The following is a 6,000-nucleotide window of genomic DNA, read 5'->3' on the forward strand; positions in this document are numbered from 1 at the left end:
ATTTACCTAATTTGTCAAGGACGTCATTGATATTTGGAATAGGGTATTTGTCTTCTATAGTTTTTTCATTTAATTTACGATAATCTATTACGAGTCGCCAATTTTGTTTACCGGAACAGTCATTCTTTTTCGGTACCACCCAGATTAGTGAGCTCCAAGCAGAGTCAGATGGTCTAATTATTCCTTGATCTAACATTTTAGTTATTTGGTCCCTAACTTCCTGCCTATGTATAAATGGATAGCGGTAGTTTTTCGCATGCACGGGTATTTCGTCAGTGGTTCTAATTCTGTGTTTAATTTTATTAGTTGTTTGTTGTTTTGTTAAATGATCCATTCTCAAGCGTGATAGTACTTCTTGTCGGTGTGTCGTATGTCGGGTGCATGTGTTCTCAATATTAAACAACTCGGCACTCGCCGGCCGGTCTAAGGATAATATAATGTCGTTAGGTGTTGGGTTCTCTACCTCTAAATAACCACGGCTATTATTTACTGTGGTAAGACATTCATGGATAATACAATTGCAAATTAATTGCTCTTTAACAAAAACTTCTCCATCCGGGGAGTTAATAGGAATGCGAATTAATTTTGAAGTTCCGGCTGGGATAATGTCCTCGTATAGATTAACATTGCGAGAGTTATACATACTAATTGGATTTGAAGAAGTGCGAGTAATTAAGTATCCATATTTTAAGTCAATTTTAGCCTCCCATTTCGTTAACAAGTCTAGTCCTATCAGTCCGTCGAAATAGTCATGGAATTTATAAATGAATAATTTAATGTCGTTTGATCAACGCCGTCAAAACTGGAAGTGATCACCGGATGGTAAGAGGCACATTGAATCTTAATATCAAGCTCGAGAGGTCCCGACTGATGAAGTCAACGCTCCGTCCTGCACCCATCAACATCCAAAACCCCGATAGCTTTCAGTTGGAACTCCACAATCGCTTTGAATGCTTGGAAAACTGCGTTGACGTAGATGAATTTAATGACAGATTCGTGGAAACTGTCCATACGGTCGGATCTAAGTATTTAAAGACCCGTCGTACAAACAGAACCAAAAAGCTCTCGGACCTTACTCTCAAGCTGATGGCGGACAGACGCGATATGATTCTGCAGTCTTCGGACGATACGTCCAAATACCGGCAGCTAAATAGGCAGATCTCAAAGACTCTGACTCGTGACCTACGTCAATTTAATACAAGCCGTATCAAAGAGGCTATAGAGCGGAACAAGGGCTCTAAGGTGTTCGCAAGAGATCTGTCTATCGGGCAAAGCCAGCTGACGAAACTGAAGACCGACGATGGCGGGGTTGTATCGTCCAGGCATGAGCTTTTGAGAGAGGTTGAGAAGTTCTACGGACAGTTATACACGTCGACACGAAAATCTGTCACAAATCTGGAGAAAGACCCCAGAGCCAGATTAACCCGACACGATACCGAAAATATCCCGGACGTCAGTCTGTGCGAGATTAGTATGGCTCTCAAACAGCTTAAAAATAACAAGGCGACGGGTGATGATGGAATTACGGCTGAGCTGCTGAAGGCAGGTGGAAAGCCGGTTTTAAAAGCCCTTCAGAAACTTTTTAATTCCGTCATACTCGAGGGCAAAACGCCACAAGCGTGGAGCAGAAGTGTGGTAGTGCTTTTCTTCAAAAAGGGCGATAACACCCTACTGAAGAATTACAGAACCATCTCACTTCTGAGCCACGTCTATAAGTTGTTTTCGAGAGTCATTACGAATCGTCTCGAACGCAGATTTGACGACTTCCAGCCTCCCGAACAAGCCGGTTTCCGTAAAGGCTTCAGCACCATAGACCACATACATACGCTGCGGCAGGTTATACAGAAGACCGAAGAGTTATAACATGCCATTATGCTTAGCGTTTGTGGACTATGAGAAAGCTTTCGATTCGATCGAGACTTGGGCTGTGCTACAGTCTCTCCAGAGGTGCCAAATTGACTATCAGTACATCGAAGTGCTGAAATGCTTGTATAAAAACGCCACTATGTCAGTCCGACTACAGGACCAGAACTCGAAACCTATTCAACTGCAGCGAGGAGTGAGACAGGGAGACGTTATTTCTTCGAAACTGTTCACCGTTTTGGAAGATGTTTTCAAGCTTCTGGACTGGAAAGGATTTGGCATCAACATTAACGGCGAGTACATCAGTCACCTTCGGTTTGCTGACGATATAGTAGTCATGGCTGAAACCATGGAAGACCTAACCACAATGCTCGATGACCTGGGTAAAGCCTCCGAACGAGTGGGTCTTATAATGAACATGGATAAGACGAAGATTATGTCGAACATCCATGTTGTGCCCACTCCCATAAAAATCCGTGAATTTACACTCGAAGTTGTCGATGATTACATATACCTGGGACAAACGATCCAATTAGGTAAGTCCAACTTCGATAAAGAGGTCAACCGTCGAATCCAACTCGGCTGGGCAGCGTTCGGGAAGCTACGAAAAATCTTCTCGTCCCATATACCGCAGTGTCTCAAGACAAAAGTCTTTGACCAGTGTGTGTTGCCAGTGATGACTTACGGCTCTGAAACGTGGTCCTTCACAATGGGCCTCATAAGAAGGCTCAAGGTCACCCAAAGGGCAATGGAGAGGGCTATGCTCGGAGTTTCTCTGCGAGATCGAATCAGAAATGAGGAGATCCGCAGAAGAACTATGGTCACCGACATAGCCCGAAGAATTGCCACACTTAAGTGGCAGTGGGCGGGGCACATTGCTCGAAGAACCGATGGCCGATGGGGCCGACGAGTTCTCGAATGGCGACCATGGACCGGAAGACGCAGCGTGGGTAGGCCCCCACAAGGTGGTCCGACGACCTGGTGAAGGTCGCGGGAAGCCGCTGGTTGCGGGCTGCACAAGACCGGTCGTTATGGCGATCTTTAGGGGAGGCCTATGTCCAGCAGTGGACGTCCTTCGGCTGACATGATGATGATGACTAATTTAATGTCTTGAGGATCCCTAAATTCGTCAAAGCACGGTAATGTAATAGAATACTCATTCCTACTTGTCGTATACACATTAGTCACTTCAAATGGATCGTAGTTTAATGGAAAATTTGAAAAATACTTTTCTACAGCGTGAGGGCTAATGAAAGATTGGTTTGCACCGGTATCTATTAAAAGTGTAAGCGGAGGGTTTTTAATTTGAATATACGGTAATTGTCTTTGCGTCTGTAAGTTTAATTCTATTTTGGTTTGGGTGATTTCTGGTCTGAATGAAAATCCTGATCGGTACAAATAGCTTCTGACTGAGGTTCGGCTTCATTTAATAAACGGTCATTATTCGTATCGTAATAAGCAATAGTATTATCGTAATAGTCGGGTCTGTAATTAGTATTGTAGTAGTCTTCAGGTTCATTGTATTAATAATATTCCTGTTCATAGTAGTAATCCGGGTAATTGTAATATATATTATCATACGGCAAATATTCGTTCATATTCATTTCGCGAGATTTTAGGTAATTTGTAGGTGGTGGGTTACCCGATTTACGCCAGTCATGTCCAGTCATTAGGGTATGAGGTAAAGGTCTGGGATTAAGAGGACGCATTGGAAATTTTGGCATCACTGATCTCAATTTTTGTCAGTAATTACGAAACTAATGAAAATATAAGTTGGTGACCTGAAGAGTTCATGATGAAAACCTTATTTTGTTAGTTTTCAATAAATGAGGTAAAAAAAAAAGAAAAAAGAAGAGCTTGTTTTTTAGAAAAATGTGCAAATATGACGAAAAGAAGGTAAGTTTACATCATGATATTTATTTTTGTGATAAAAAAATATGTATTTTGTTTTCCACCTTTTGTGTAACAATCACAATTGAGTGTATAATATTATGATAGTTAAATATTTGTTTAAATATATTGTGCTATTTTAGGAAACTGAAAAATTCCTAAACCTTTTTCAATAATATGACGTTTTGTAAAAGCTATATTATCGCTTAAACACTTTTACTTGTATCTTCTAGAAATCAAAACGACATTTTACCGAATTATGCAGAGTTGCAAAATGTGTTGCCCGCGTAAGTCTTTGATACTGTGTATGTTTCAATATTGCAATCAATAAAACAACATTGCAGTTAAAATAAAAATAAAAAAAATATTTTTTATTTTAGAACTGCTGATACTAATGACACTAATATCACACATAACGACGGCATTCCTGTAGCTACAGTGAGTATACTAGACAATTTTGTTCTTTATACATAACCGACGTATTAGTCGAAATATGTTATCTCTGAAGTACCTGACAGGCCCTAATTTATTATTTTTTTCAGATTAGCAGACAGTGTTCGAGTAAAAACGTTTCTACAGAAATGACAATTGAACGCCCTACTGTGGCACCAGTAACAGTACTCGGTTTATATGTATAAAACACAATAGATAAGTATATTGCTCGTCTGATTGTGTATTTTTGACATGATGAAACTAAATTATTTAATGTTAATATATTTTTTATTATATTTAAAGTCTCGAAGTTGCATCTGAGAAAAAAGTAAGTACTTACTTAGGTATATTACTATAATTTTCAACTGCTATATTATAAAATATTATTTGATTGTTCGTATCAAGTTGACTCAGTATTTTAGCTTGGGCAACGAAAGATTCTTACATAATGAAACCTGATAAAATTACCTACAACTTTGTCTTGTACATTTTTTGTCTATCTCCAATGGTTGCCTAAATACGAGCTCCAAAAAAAAATATGTAAAAATAATCAATATCTGTGAAATATAAATGTAAATAAATAAATACACAATGAGCAAGAAAAACAATTTCCCGTGCCATGCTATCACATTCCATGCACGATATTGATACTTATTTTTTTATATTTGTTTCAGATTAAGCCGGAGGTACAAGATATAGGCCATAGAATAATAGATGTGAACTATTTTGTAACAGAACTGGTAAAATTCTCTGAACACAAGTCTTTGTTTAATTGTGGATTAGGCACAATAAAATTAGAGTCCGAACATCACGTAGGCTTGCAATCTGAATTTACATATGCTTGTTCATTGTGTGGTTACAAAAATAAAATAAAATCGTCATTGGCTGATGTAAACAAAGACGCCGTTGTTGGAGTTATGGCTGCTGGTTGTGGTCAAGCACAGCTCAATCAATTTTTGTCTGGAGTAGGTTTACCCAATATGTCTAATTTCACATACAATAAAATTATGCGGCATTATCAGGAGCTGCAGCTATAATTGGTAGACGTTTCGGCCAAGTGCTATATATGTGCGTCAAAAATAAATATTGTTGCATATGCGCTCGAGCTGAGAAGAAAAATGAAACGCCAAAAGAGCACACTTGTTACAAAAATTTCAATGGTGCGTCTACTGCCATGGAGTCTACAATAATAACCGAAGGTTTCAAGCTATCTATTGACATGCATGGATTGATTTATTCAAGATTTATAGCTGACGGTGATAGTAGTACATATTCAAAAATAATAAATGCTCGCCCATACCCAGGCATTACAGTTACAAAAATTTACTGTCGCAACCATTTGCTGAGGAACTACAGTAATAAACTGCTACAACTGGCCTCTAATACGCAATATATTGCAGCAGATAGGAAAAATTTAACACGAAAAAAGATATTGCGATCAAGAAGATATATTTGTGATGCTATACAGCTTCACAAAGAAACAAAAAATGAAGATGGTTTATACAAAGACATCAATGCGTCCGTTTTCCATGCTTTTAATATTCATGAAAATTGTAACCGCCAATTATGCAAACACATGGGTCTAGATGATACAAACCCATTTTTTGGCAGTCTTCTTTGGCAAAAAATTAAAACAGTTGTTGCACAATTAGCTAATAAAGCACACAGTTTAATTGAAGACGTAGACAGCAATGTTGTAGAAAGATTTAATGGAGTTATAGCAAAAATGGTGGGGGGTAAACGTGTTAATTATGCTCAAAGACGTTCTTATCAGGCAAGATATGCAGGAGCTCTGATTTCATTTAATACTGGGAG

The 6,000-nt window shown here is 38.7% G+C and overlaps 1 pseudogene; it reads left to right on the top strand.

The window, feature by feature from the left end:
* Positions 1 to 819: 819 nt before the first annotated feature.
* LOC125075656 lies at positions 820 to 2,946 on the top strand (annotated as a pseudogene).
* The last annotated feature ends 3,054 nt before the right edge of the window (positions 2,947 to 6,000 follow it).

Source organism: Vanessa atalanta, chromosome W (assembly GCF_905147765.1).
Source record: "Vanessa atalanta chromosome W, ilVanAtal1.2, whole genome shotgun sequence".
NCBI lineage: Eukaryota > Metazoa > Arthropoda > Insecta > Lepidoptera > Nymphalidae > Vanessa > Vanessa atalanta.